A 14075-nucleotide genomic window follows, 5' to 3' on the forward strand; every position below is an offset into this window, starting at 1 on the left:
CTTCGGCCTCGGCTCGTACTGTAAGTCACAGACAACAAATTAGAACCGATTAATACACGCATTTCATTTCAACGGTACCTGAAATCTTGTCGCTTTTTGGATGCATTTCATTTGCTCCAATTGACACACAAATCTACAAAATGGTTATGTCTGACATGGAAGTGGTTGTGTACATAGTTCCGCGTAGTCAGCGTGTACACAACTTTCCCACTAGAGCGCGTCCCGCTAAGCACCACAGCGCAGGCGCAGCGCTCGTCCGTCTCCGCACTACAGGATGGCGCTGCCATAGAGACGGACCAAATTCTGCTTCCACCGATCCACGTATTAATATGTTACGCAGCCAATGAGATTGCTGCTAAAGTAGAACCTTTTCTCCTCGTGGATCACACTCACGCAGTGATACATGAATGCGCGAGGTATTATAACGAGTGTACAGACCTCCGATTAGTCAGTCTGCATTAGTCTGTACCAATCTGTACGAGTTCTACATTTGTCTGTACCAATCTATAGTCAAGTTTCAGTCTGCGCCTAATATGATTACCATGTTCCTGTACATAGCCATGAAGATAAATGTATAGACACTTTTGTCAAGTATCAGACAATAAGATTAACGTACCAATACCAAAGGAACTTCCGACTGTCAATTGTAAATAGCATCCAGAACCAAGTTAAGTAATTTTTATGCTTGTTATTATTTTAATGAATGTGTGTGAAAATTAATCAAGTTCTGTTTAAAGTCCGTCACCGCCAATCTGCTACTCTAAGCGTGCAAGTGGCATTTGTATCGTCTGACCTAACGGCAGAAGATAAACACGCCACTATAAGACCACGAGGCATATTGCTGACACTCGCATACTTCGTTAGAGCGACAAGTCAAATAATTTGATGGTGTGTGTACTGAAGGTGTTACAGTACGCACATCATAGAAGTAAACACTGAATATTTCGTATCCAATAGTTAAAGGCTGGAAGAAAGTACTATCGCCGATTTGACGGCAGTACAGCAAAGGTGGCTTTCAAACCGCGACACAGATATTCTCTTATGGGAGAACAAAAGATGTATTCACCTGCCTATAGGTAAAGATGGCGATCACCGGCAGCTGAAGGAATAACCTAACTATTTCAGGGATCGAATACTCTTTAAGTGGCGACATGAGAGGTACAGTCCCTTACGGGTAATGAAGGGGCTAACAGAAATGTTATAGATGTGTAATATATAGGGGGATTTGTTTACACTGCGTCGGGTTCTAGCTGAGACGTGTACAATAAAATTGGTATCTCCTTCTCACCTCCTGAGCACAGGGTCCCGCGTTCGATTACCGGTGGGGTCAGGGATTTTCGCCTGCCCCGAGATGACTGGCTGTTGTTGTGTCGTCTTCATCATCATCATTCATCCCTATTACCGTCGGAGGTAGGCAATGGCAAACCACATCCACTAGGACCTTGCCTAGAACGGCGGTGTGGTTCTCCCGCATCGTACTCTGCGCTGTTACGGAGTATGGGACTTCATCATCATCAAATACTGCTCAGTATTTAGAGAGGTCGAGTAAACAATGTGCTTGTAGAAACCGTATTCTTACCTATGAGCTGTGTGTGTTGAGAACAGATAGTCTAAAGACAGCATTGATTTTGTTGTAATATTCGTCTAACTTGTTATGTACGTTGCAAAGCTGTTGTAAAGTAAGTGGCAGTTTAATGTTAATGGGCAAATACACATGGAATAACTTTGGTTTTCAAACAGTCACGAATCTGCATTCGTTGCTTTTCGACTGTAGGAATGTGACAAAGAAGAAATGTCGACGAATCCTATAATGTACCACTGTGGGTTCCTTATATTTTACAGGTACAATTAAAGGAACTTGCTCGTGCACTGAACATTAAAGAATGCTTCAAGCATTATTAGCGCTACATAATGTAACGAAAAATTGTGGTGAACTTTATAATGCCTCCTTTATCCTAAGTTATTAATTAAATAATTATTTTGTATTAGAGAATGGCACGATAAAGGCGTTATGGAACATGGAGCCCAGACGAATAGTATGTAGCTGTAACACCATATCTATACTGTTGTGTCTAGGCAAGACAGCCTAGACACAATGAGAGGAAGCCGAAAGGCACGCACTTAAACTCACGCAGGCTGGCGTGAGGTCTGAAACAGGATACGTAATGAATGCTATAAAGAAAAGTACGTAGCTTCTGGAATACTTAACTTTAATCCATAATTGTAGAACATAGGTCTGACGGTACAGGCTTTATAAGATAACCAGCAAAAGATAAATGGCGCCTTGCTAGGTCGTAGCAATTGACTTAGCTGAAGGCTATGCTAACTATCGTCTCGGCAAATGAGAGCGTATTTGTCAGTGTGGCGTCGCTAGCAAAGTCGGCTGTACAACTGGGGCGAGTGCTAGACCTGCCGTGTGGTGGCGCTCGGTCTGCTATCACTGACAGTGGCGACACACGGGTCCGACGTGTACTAACGGACCGCGGCCGATTTAAAGCCTACCACCTAACAAGTGTGGTGTCTGGCGGTGACACCACATATACGATGACCGTGAATTATACGAAGGTGCAGCCAAATAAAATGTGGCTAAGCCAACAATTACGAGGCATAGTGAAAAAAATAAAATAAAAATGTTAACGGTTGTGTAAATATTTATGGTTCAGAAAAGAAATTTCTTCAATAAGTTTAAAATGTATCGGAATAGTTTAGTTTTATATTTAAAGATATTATGTTCGATTTACACATGTCGGGAGTAAGAAAAATTGCTTTCGACATTATAGAAAGAAACGAATTGGCCCACAATTTCAATGCGGAAGAAGCTATTGCCAGCAAAAAGTGGGCTAAAAGTGTGCACCCCATTAATATCACCCATACCGATTCGAAGGGAAATGATGCGTGTTGTAAGCAAAACATCAGGTCCCAACCAAGGAGCCTGTGAGGCAAGGAGTAGCTTCAGCAAAAAAAAAAAAAAAAAAAAAAAAAAAAAAAAAAAAAAAAAAAAAAAAAAAAAAAAAAAAAAAAAAAGTTGACGCAGCAGGGAAGCCACTAAGGAAACGCAAAACAGAGGAGTGGTATTGCGAGTTGTGTGAGGAGAAATGACTGTACAAAATTATCAACTGTGGGGAATGTAGTGTAAAGTTGCATTTTAGTGCCAGCTAATTGTGAAGTACGAATTAAGGAAACATTTCCCTAATTATAGACTGGCACCTATGTTCAAGGTCAGGGAAATAATTTATAATATTTATGCACCAGTTGGCAGGAATTAGGAAACCAGATTCCTAATATGTTAATTTTTCACAGAATTTTCATTCTTCACATCAGATACAGAGAACACATCCTACCGTTGAGGATGGCACTGTTTAAATAATTTTCTTACTTACTGTGTGGGCTATAACAAATAAAATCACAGAAATAGTATAATTTAGGAAACTCTCCCTTATGTTGTGCTTATAACCGAAATTAAAAGTAGCTTAAGCAAACACGTTGCATGCGTAATTATATGTACCACAGTTGGACAAGAATCGTATGCAAAAGTGGGAATCGTATTACTAGAAGTGGCAGCTAGAAGACGATTGTAGTGATCTACGAATTTGTATTACCGATACTAGGACGAGAACGTAACTCCGCCGACAGGCATTGAAGACCATACAACGTCGACCAGCCACCGTGTCAGTGTTAGCTGTGTACAGTCGCTCGGATGTTGGTACGGAGATACATGTGGTCAGCACACCGTTCTCACGGAAGTTGTCAACATTTCATACTGTCGCGGAAGGCCGCATATATTTATTAAAAAGGGGAGTTTTTGTATTCTGACGAATAATTCGTCATGTCACGCTAGAAGTGTTAAATTGCGATGTGTTCTGTGCAACGGACATAAATATTTGGAATAAAAGGAAATTATTTTTACAGAAATAAAAATAATGATACAGAACCTTCTGTATTTTATGTGTGTTGGTCAACGAAAAAGACCAAAGACATTGTATCAGGTTACTCACTCTCTTGTATTCGATTCTTTTATGGATGATAGGCTCCACTGTACGCTGAATATAATTGTAAGTTCTGTAAAACTATTCAGAATATAAATGATATTTCCACGTAATAACATTTACTTTTTGTACAGCTCACACCTCTCATATGAGTCAATCAACATTTTGTGTAAATTTGTTGTTTTACCGTGTGCTCCGGAGGGACCACCATTCCTATTGCAACACAGGTCGCCCATTACGCCGGCAAAACAATTATTCTCATTAAATCGATTATTAAATGTAACTGTCAATCCAGGAGACTACTCTGTTTCTCTCATTCAATATTCTATATTCAGTAAAATTTAATTAAAGCTTTAAGCATTAATATTTTCGTTGAACTGAGTCCGGTGAATTTTCTATTCGCTGCTTAAATGCAGATGACGATTATCTCCTTAGCTTTGCCTTGCTAATGAAAAATAATTAAAGCAATTTATTACCTTTTATAAGAAAAAGAAAAATCTCAGGTATTAATTGTCGTTTTAAAATATGTACATAATTAAACCGGTTGCCATCTGGCCCCCTGAAAACTAATTCTTATAACAACACTCCGTGTGATAAACGTAGATTTTTATTAATAACAGCAGCCACTCATGGAAACTTAACCGTAGAAGGCGGAGAGTAACGCGCTGTGTTTCAAAAATGATTACGTACGCACCGTGGAGAATCCTAAATCTAGTATGTGGTGGCACTGAGTTTGCTTAACAGTCTCATGCTAGCCAAAATCAGAACCCAAGGCTGATGACCATTTCTCTATAAATCAAGTACCACAACAGAAATAGAAAATTAAAATTTTACCTAACATTATGACCCACCAAATAAAAAATATTTAAAATGTTTTTAAATATATACCACCACAATACCCTGAAGCCGCTACTTCTACTGCAGGTAACCTGATCACGAAGTGGAGAGCGCCCCTTTCCAGTCGTTGCATGAAAGAAAAATTCCTGGCGCTACCTGAAACTCTCACATGATATAGTGCAAATTATGGATAAAGGGCAACAGGCAGAGCCCATACTTCTAAATTTCCAGAAAGCATTTGGCATGGCGACCCACTGCAGACTGTTAATGAAGGTAGGAGCATAAGGAATAGATTCCCAGATATATGAGGGGCTTGAGGCTTCTTAAGTAGTAGAACCTTGTATGCTGTCCTTGACAGCGAGTGTTCGTCAAAGACAAGGGTATGGTCAGGATTGCTGCATGGAAGTGTGGTGGGACCATTGTCATTTTCTCTGTATGTAAATGATCCAGTGACTGGGGTGAATGGCAGTCTCCGGTTCTTTGCTGATGATGCTGTGCTCTATGGAAAGGTGTAGTTGAATGTTTGTAGGAGGATAGAAGATGACTTAGACTAAATTTCTAGTTGATGTGATGAGTGGCAGGTTGTTCTAAATGTATTAAAACGTAAGTTGGTGTAGCAAGAACAAACCTGCTACAGCAACGTCGCTTAAATACCTTGATGTAACGTTACCATGCGGTATGAAATGGGACGCGCATGTGAGGATTGTGGTAGGGAAGGTGAATGTTCGACTTTGGTTGATTGGGAGAATTTAGGAAAGTGTGGTTCATCAGGAGAGGAGACCCCATATTGGAGGCTGGTGTGCCCTGTTATCGAGTACTGTTCTAATGTTTCGGATCCGTACCAGGATTAAAGGAAGACATCGAACGGATTCAGAGGCAGGCTGCTAGAATTGTTACTGGTAAGCTCGAACAACACGCAAGTTATTTGAAGATGTTCGGTATCTCAAATGGGAATTCCTGGAGGGAAGGTGACATTCTCGTCGAGGAACACTACCGACAAAATTTAGAGAACCGGAATTTGCAGCTGATTGGAGAACGATTCTCCTGCCACGAATGAGCCGTTCACGGCTCGCGTTTATCCCATTTACTGTTTATCATCGTCTTGAAGACGAATGGAATATTGCCGAATTTGAAACACGAACAGCTACTAGAATGAGTTTCTTAGAAGTAGATATCTTAGGGGTTGCGAAGCAGCTCAAATCACTTGATACGAGCAAGTCTTCAGGTCCAGATTCTTTACCGATTAGGTTCCTTTCAGATTACGCTGATACAATAGCTCCCTACATAGCAATCATATACAACCGCTCGCTCACCCATAGATCTGTACCTACAGATTGGAAAATTGCCCAGGTCGCACCAGTGTTTAAGAAGGGTAGTAGGAGTAATCCATCGAACTACAGACCTATATCATTGATGTCAGTTTGCAGTAGGGTTTTGGAGCATATACTGTATTCAAACATTATGAATCACCTCGAAGGGAACGATCTATTGATACGTAATCAGCATGGTTTCAGAAAACATCGTTCTTGTGCAACGCAGCTAGCTCTTTATTCGCACGAAGTAATGGCCGCTATCGACAAGGGAACTCAGGTTGATTCCGTATTCCTGGATTTCCGGAAAGCCTTTGACACCGTTCCTCACAAGCGACTTCTAAAGAAGCTGTGGGCCTATGGGGTATCGTCTCAGTTGTGCGACTGGATTCGTGATTTCCTGTCAGGAAGGTCGCAGTGCGTAGTAACAGACGGCAAATCATCGAGTAAAACTGAAGTGATATCCGGGAGGGGACTGCCAAGGGGGAGGTCACCATGAGAAAAGGACTGAATAATCAACGAAAGGATAACGTTCTACGAGTCGGGGCTTGGAATGTCAGAAGCTTGAACGTGGTAGAGAAACTAGAAAATCTGAAAAGGGAAATGCAAAGGCTCAATATAGATATAGTAGGGGTCAGTGAAGTGAAGAGGAAGGAAGACAAGGATTTCAGGTCAGATGAGTATCGGGTAATATCAACAGCAGCATAAAATGGTATAACAGGCGTAGAATTCGTTTTGAATAGGAAGGTAGGGCAGAGGGTGTGTTACTGCGAACAGTTCAGTGACCGGGTTGTTCTAATCAGAATCGACAGCAGATCAACACCGACAACGATAGTTCAGGTATACATGCCGACGTCGCAAACTGAATATGAACAGATAGAGAAAGTGTAAGAGGATATTGAAAGGGTAATGCAGTATGTAAAGTGGTACGAAAATCTAATAGTCATGGGCGACTGAAATGCAGTTGTAGGGGAAGGAGTAGAAGAAAAGGTTACAGGAGAATATGGGCTTGGGATGAGGAATGAAAGAGGAGAAAGACTAATTGAGTTCTGTAACAAGTTTCAGCTAGTAATATCGAAAACCCTGTTCAAGAATCACAAGAGGAGGAGGTATACTTTAAAAAGGCCGGGAGATACGGGAAGATTTCAATTAGATTGCATCATGGTCGGACAGAGATTCCGAAATCAGATACTGGATTGTAAGGCGTACCCAGGAGCAGATATAGACTCAGATCACAGTATATTACTGATGAAGAGTGGCCTGAAGTTCGAGACATTAGTCAGGAAGAATCAATACGCAAAGAAGTGGGATATGGAAGTACTAAGGCATGACGAGATACGTTTGAAGTTCTCTAACGCTATAGATACAGCAATAAGGAATAGCGCAGTAGGCAGTACAGTTGAAGAGGAATGGACATTTCTAAAAAGGGCCATCACAGAACTTGGGAAGGAAAACATGGGTACAAAGAAGGTAGCTGCGAAGAAACAGTGGGTAACAGAAGAAATACTTCAGTTGATTGATGAAAGGAGGAAGTACAAACATGTCCCGGGAAAATCTGAAATACAGAAATACAAGTCGCTGAGGAATGAAATATATAGGAAGTGAAGGGAAGCTAAGAAGAAATGGCTGCAGGAAAAATGTGAAGTCATCGAAAATGATATGATTGTTGGAAGGACAGACTCAGCATAAAGGAAAGTTAAAACAACCTTTGGTGACATTAAAAGCAACGGTGGTAACATTAAGAGTGCAACGGGGATTCCACTGTTAAATGCAGAGGAGAGAGCAGATAGGTGGAAAGAATACATTGAAAGCCTCTATGAGGGCGAAGATTTGTCTGATGTGATAGAAGAAGAAAGAGGAGTCAACTTAGAAGAGATAGGGGATCCAGTATTAGAATCGGAATTTAAAAGAGCTTTGGAGGATTTACGGTCAAATACGGCAGAAGGGATAGATAACATTCCATCAGAATTTCTAAAATCATTGGGAGAGGTGGCAACAAAACGACTTTTCACGTTGGTGTGTAGAATATATGAGTCTGGCGATATACCACCTGACTTTCGGAAAAGCATCATCCACACAATTCCGAAGACGGCAAGAGCTGACAAGTGCGAGAATTATCGCACAATCAGCTTAACAGCTCATGCATCGAAGCTGCTTACAAGAATAATATACAGAAGAATGGAAAAGAAAATTGAGAATGCGCTAGGTGACGATCAGTTTGGCTTTAGGAAAAATAAAGGGACGAGAGAGGCAATTCTGAGTTACGGTTAATAATGGAAGCAAGGCTAAAGATAAATTAAGACACTTTCATAGGATTTGTCGACCTGGAAAAAGTGTTCCACAATATAAAATGGTGCAAGCTGTTCGATATTCTGAAAAAAGTAGGGGTAAGCTATAGGGAGAGACGTGTCATCTTCAATATGTACAACAAGCAAGATGGAATAATAAGAGTGGACGATCAAGAACGAAGTGCTCGTATTAAGAAGGGGGTAAGACAAGGTTGTAGCCTTTCGCCCCTACTCTTCAATCTGTACATCGAGGAAGCTATGATGGAAATAAAAGAAAGGTTCAGGAGTGGAATTAAAATACAAGGTGAAAGGATATCAATGATACGATGAGCTGATGACATTGCTATCCTGAGTGAAAGTTAAGAAGAATTAAATGATCTGCTGAACGGAATGGTCTAATGAGTACACAGTATGGTTTGAGAGTAAATCGGAGAAAGACGAGGGTAATGAGAAGTAGTAGAAATGAGAGCAGCGAGAAACTTAACATCAGGATTGATGGACACGAAATCAATGAAGTCAAGGAATTCTACTACCTAGGCAGTAAAATAACCAATGACGGACGGAGCAAGGAGGACATCAAAAGTTGACTCGCTAAGGCAAAAAAGTCATTTCTGGCCAAGAGAAGTCTACTAATATCAAATACCGGCCTTAATTTGAGGAAGAAATTTCTGAGGATGTACGTCTGGAGTACAGCATTGTATGGTAGTGAAACATGGACTGTGGGAAAACCAGAACAGAAGAGAATCGAAGCATTTGAGATGTGGTGCTATAGACGAATGTTGAAAATTAGGTGGACTGATAAGGTAAGGAATGAGGAGGTTCTATGCAGAATCGGAGAGAAAAGGAATATGTGGAAAAGACTGATAAGGAGAAGGGGCAGGATGATAGGACATCTGCTAAGGCATGAGGGAATGACTTCCATGGTACTAGAGGGAGCTGTAGAGGGCAAAAACTGTAGAGGAAGACAGAGATTCGAATACGTCAAGCAAATAAGTGAGGACGTAGGTTGCAAGTGCTACTATGAGATGAAGAGGTTAGCACAGGAAAGGAATTCGTGGCGGGCCTCATCAAACCAGTCAGTAGACTGATGACCAAAAAAAAATCGGGTTTTTCCCAGGGAAGCGTCGTGGGACCTCTGCTGTTCCTGATTTATATAAATGACCTGGGTGACAATCTGAGCAGTTCTCTTATGTTGTTCGCAGATGATGTTGTAATTTACCGTCTAGTAAGGTCATCCGAAGACCAGTATCAGTTGCAAAGCGATTTAGAAAAGATTGCTATATGGTGTGTCAGGTGGCAGTTGACGCTAAATAACGAAAAGTGTGAGGTGATCCACATGAGTTCCAAAAGAAATCCGTTGGAATTAGATTACTTGATAAATAGTACAATTCTCAAGGCTGTCAATTCAACTAAGTACCTGGGTGTTAAAATCACGAACAACTTCAGTTGGAAAGACCACATAGATAATATTGTGGGGAAGGCGAGCCAAAGGTTGCGTTTCATTGGCAGGACACTTAGAAGATGCAACAAGTCCACTAAAGAGACAGCTTACACTACACTCGTTCGTCCTGTTAGAATATTGCTGAGCGGTGTGGGATCCTTAACAGGTGGGATTGACGGAGGACATCGAAAGGGTGCAAAAAAGGGGAGCTCGTTTTGCATTATCACGTAATAGGGGAGAGTGTGTGGCACATTTGATACGCTAGTTGGGATGGAAGTCATTAAAGCAAAGACGTTTTTCGTCGCGGCGAGACCTATTTACGAAATTTCAGTTGCAACTTTCTCTTCCGAAAGCGAAAATATTTTGTTGAGCCCAACCTACATGGGTAGGAATGATCATCAAAATCAAATAAGAGAAATCAGAGCTCGAACAGAAAGGTTTAGGTGTTCGTTTTTCCCGCGCGCTGTTCGGGAGTGAAATGGTAGAGAGATAGTATGATTGTGGTTCAATGAACCCTCTGCCAAGCACTTAAATGTGAATTGCAGAGTAGTCATGTAGATGTAGATGTATTACAGTACTGACGCCTCGTTTTCTTATTCCGTTTGCTGGCGTCACTACCTTCCTGCCTTACTTGCCAGTGAGGGGCAGCAGCAGCGCGTATCGATAAGTGCACTGTGTCGCACTATCTCTGGAGCGACGGATAGTATTTCCGGGTCGTCCTGTGTCTAGTAGTCAGTTGGAGACGGACCAGCTCTACAGTGTGGACGCAGCAGCAATGAAGTCGCGGACGGAGCGCCGGTGAGGCACGCACAGCCAGTGTTCGCCGACCGCTGGCGACACACACGAAGTGTCCTACGGAGGGAGATTGGAGCGGGACGACCGTTGGTTGGTCGTTCGGTTGGTCGTCTAATCGAGCCAAAGTATATTTGGTCCCTTCACCGTTTCCGGGCCTGCGCAGTTGGTCGGTTGGCGTCGAGCAGCGAGGATATCTCCATGGCGCGTAGTTTGGCCTAGGACGCTGGCGGCGCCCACGCGCGGTCGGAATGTGTGGTGCTGTTCCCATTAGTACGAGGTCCGCCGATCACCGACACTGGCCACGGAAGTTCAGTTTTGACTTAGTCTACCAGCAAGTCACGACTGTTCACATTGTGTCCCTAGGATTTCGTTGTCGGCTGTTAGGACATTCCCGCGAGCAACAACGTGTGTTTTCAAGTTGGCAAATTTTAGCCAGCCTCCGGTGGAGTTTAACTGTACTTGGTTATTTTGAATTGAAGTGCACCAGCGGAATCTTCTGCCTTGTGGCCGTTAACGTTCCGGTTACCTGAACTGGCCGTTGACGTAGATTCCGGCAGTCTATTTTCCTCATCGTGTTGTCGCTGTCTAGCACAGTGTTTAGTTCGACAGCTCGATGAATAATTTGTTGTGGGCGCCAATAATTTCTACGTTGTTCCATTGAACTACCGGTTGTGTGCTGGTCGGATGGAGCCAAAGTTATCTTGTCGGTGGGTCCGTTGACTGTCTGTCGGTTGGGTTGTTGTCGAATCGAGACTGATTGATCCGACTGCCTGTCTCACCTAAGCGAACGATAGTGTTTTAATTACAGGCCGACCCTCGGAAACTCTGAGCGCCGTTGGGTGTACTGCATTTTCTTATTTGTTCTTGTTGTTTGTATTTGTACGGACTCTAGCCGATTTTTTAAATTAAGGTTGTTCTGCGCTTAAGGTATAAGATTGTTTGGGCCTTCAGCCTAATTCAAAGAACTGTTTTAGGGTAAGGCCTTTGGCCTTTTAAAAATTTATTTGGGTTTGTGCCTTCAGCCGATTTTTAAATTAAAGTTACTCTTAAGGTGTCAGACTGTTTGGGCCTTCAGCCTAATTGAAAGAACTAATTTGAGATAAGGTCTTCTGCCTTTTACATTTCTGATTTTGGTTTGAGTCTTAAGTTATTGGCTTTTAGCGGATTTTAAATTAAAGTGGTCTTGCCTTAGCATGAGATTGTATGGCGCATTCAGCTAGTAATTAAGTTCCAAAAAATTGAATGGTGAGGTTTTTTTTTAAATTTTCTGAACTCTTGTAATGATTGGTCAAATAAATAAAGTTGTATTTTCAAGTGTAATTGACAGCCGCTTATTTTGGCCCCTTTCCACAGTTTAAACTAACTGTCCTGTCCTGCAGGTTTAGCAGGGAGTATCAACCAACTTACATCTCACATTAGGACCGCGAAGATACGATAAATTAGGATTCATACGGAGGCATTCAGACAGTCGTTTCTCACTCGCTCTATTTGATAGTGGAACAGGATACGAAATGACTTGTGGTGAAACAGGGTAGCCGTCTGCCACGCATTGTAGAGTGGCTTGCTGAGTATGTATGTAGATGTAGATGTAGACCTGCACATATATCGGCCAGATGACAGTCATATGTGCTGACCTAAATTTGTTTGCTTTTTGTCAGTCCGATCATTCTTCACCGATTTTGTTTTCCAGTTCTGGTGCGTATATCGTATGACAGCTTTGAAGCCACATTAAAAACAACTTTATCCACCTTTTTATTACAGAAGGTGTCCAGTCTCTGGGCAAACACGCTGTGCTATTGTGCCGGGCCGGTCGGCTGTAGTGTCTCCAAGGCGCTGTTCAAAACTGGTTCAAATGGCTCTGTGCACTCAACGTCCTAGGTCATAAGTCCCCTAGAGCTTAGAACTACTTAAACCTAACTAACCTAAGGACATCACACACACCCATGCCCGAGGCAGGATTCGAACCTGCGACCGTAGCAGTCCCACGGTTCCGGACTGCAGCGCCAGAACCGCACGGCCACCGCGGCCGGCAAGGCGCTGTTGCTGTGTAGTAGCGTGGTCCGGCTTCCCATTGCTAGAGGATAGTATGTCTCAAAGGTCTCTATTAGCACCCTGAAGCGCAGATCAGGAGACTGTGCTATTTTGGAATTCTGTGGGGCGGGCTCTTGTGGAGACTGCAACGAATTGATGACACTGTAACAGACTATTGTCGGAGTGTTCTCAGTTTTCTTACCGTATCGTGTCCCCATGTGGCTGGTCTAAAGAGCTATGTGCTGGTGGTTTCCTTCTACTGAGTCTTCCAGAAAGTGGTGAGAACTTTTGTACTGGTTATACTGCTCCTGCGCTATGATTACATTTGGAAGCCAAGTTGTGTTATTCTCATGTCACTGTCTGAACAGTTGTGTGACCTCAAGTTGGTCACTGCACATAACAAGTGTATAAGTGCCATCCCTTCTGTTTGGTTACATTGGTTGCTTGCGACAACAAACAAATGTTTCAGGTATTTCTACCCAAATGCTCCTCTTCACTAAAACATTGTAACTTTCACCTTCATGACTGAACTTTTGTGAAAAACCCAGGAAGCAGACGTTTGACAGTGGTGCTTGTAGGTGTGTTGTTATTTGGAGCCAGGCTCTCAAGTTAGGTAGTCTGGGTTTCAATTTGTCTTGTTCTATGTCAGTCAACATATAAATTTGTCTGTATGTGGTAATTACTACTTGGCTTTAGTCTCGTAAAATCACAATTTAATTTTAAGCTGTCACTTCGCATTTCTTGGAACTACCAACGTTCCTAATGGGAACTGTCTGTAAACGCTTTGTGTCTGAGATTTACTTTATCTGGTATTCGTGTACATAATCCTTAAATTTTAGTGTGCACTAAGCGAAGTTATGTTATTATTGTTGCTCCTTTTTAAAATCTGCTCGCTGCTGTGAACTTTCCTATAACGTCTTTTAGAAGTTTTAATAATTACAAGTTCATTCTTCTCAAACTGAATTACATCTAAATTCACAAAAGCACAGGCAAATTTTTCTAGCTTACACAAGCTCTATGAAACTGGTATCAGTTTGGAAAACTTTTACTAAACTATAGCTAGTGTGTAAAAGTTGTAATTTCTGCTTGGTTTCTTGTGGATCAGTATCACAGTGTTAAACTGTTGCTTTTGACAGCATGACGTCATCATGAATTGTAATGCGAAGTATATAGCATGTGTTATTTATCGTGAGGTAGTGAAAACAAGGTTTCTGAGTTTTAATATTGAAGTTCAAATTTCTGTGTAATAAACTGTTTGCAGTAAAATGTGTAATGTAGTTTCGGCCCAGCTTCTTACCAATTCCTACCAACCCCTACCACCACAGTATGCATTCGTATTATCTGATGTATCACAACAAGGACATGGGCCTCTGACCAGTGGAGATAG

Source organism: Schistocerca serialis, chromosome 1, assembly GCF_023864345.2.
Source record: "Schistocerca serialis cubense isolate TAMUIC-IGC-003099 chromosome 1, iqSchSeri2.2, whole genome shotgun sequence".
Lineage (NCBI taxonomy): Eukaryota > Metazoa > Arthropoda > Insecta > Orthoptera > Acrididae > Schistocerca > Schistocerca serialis.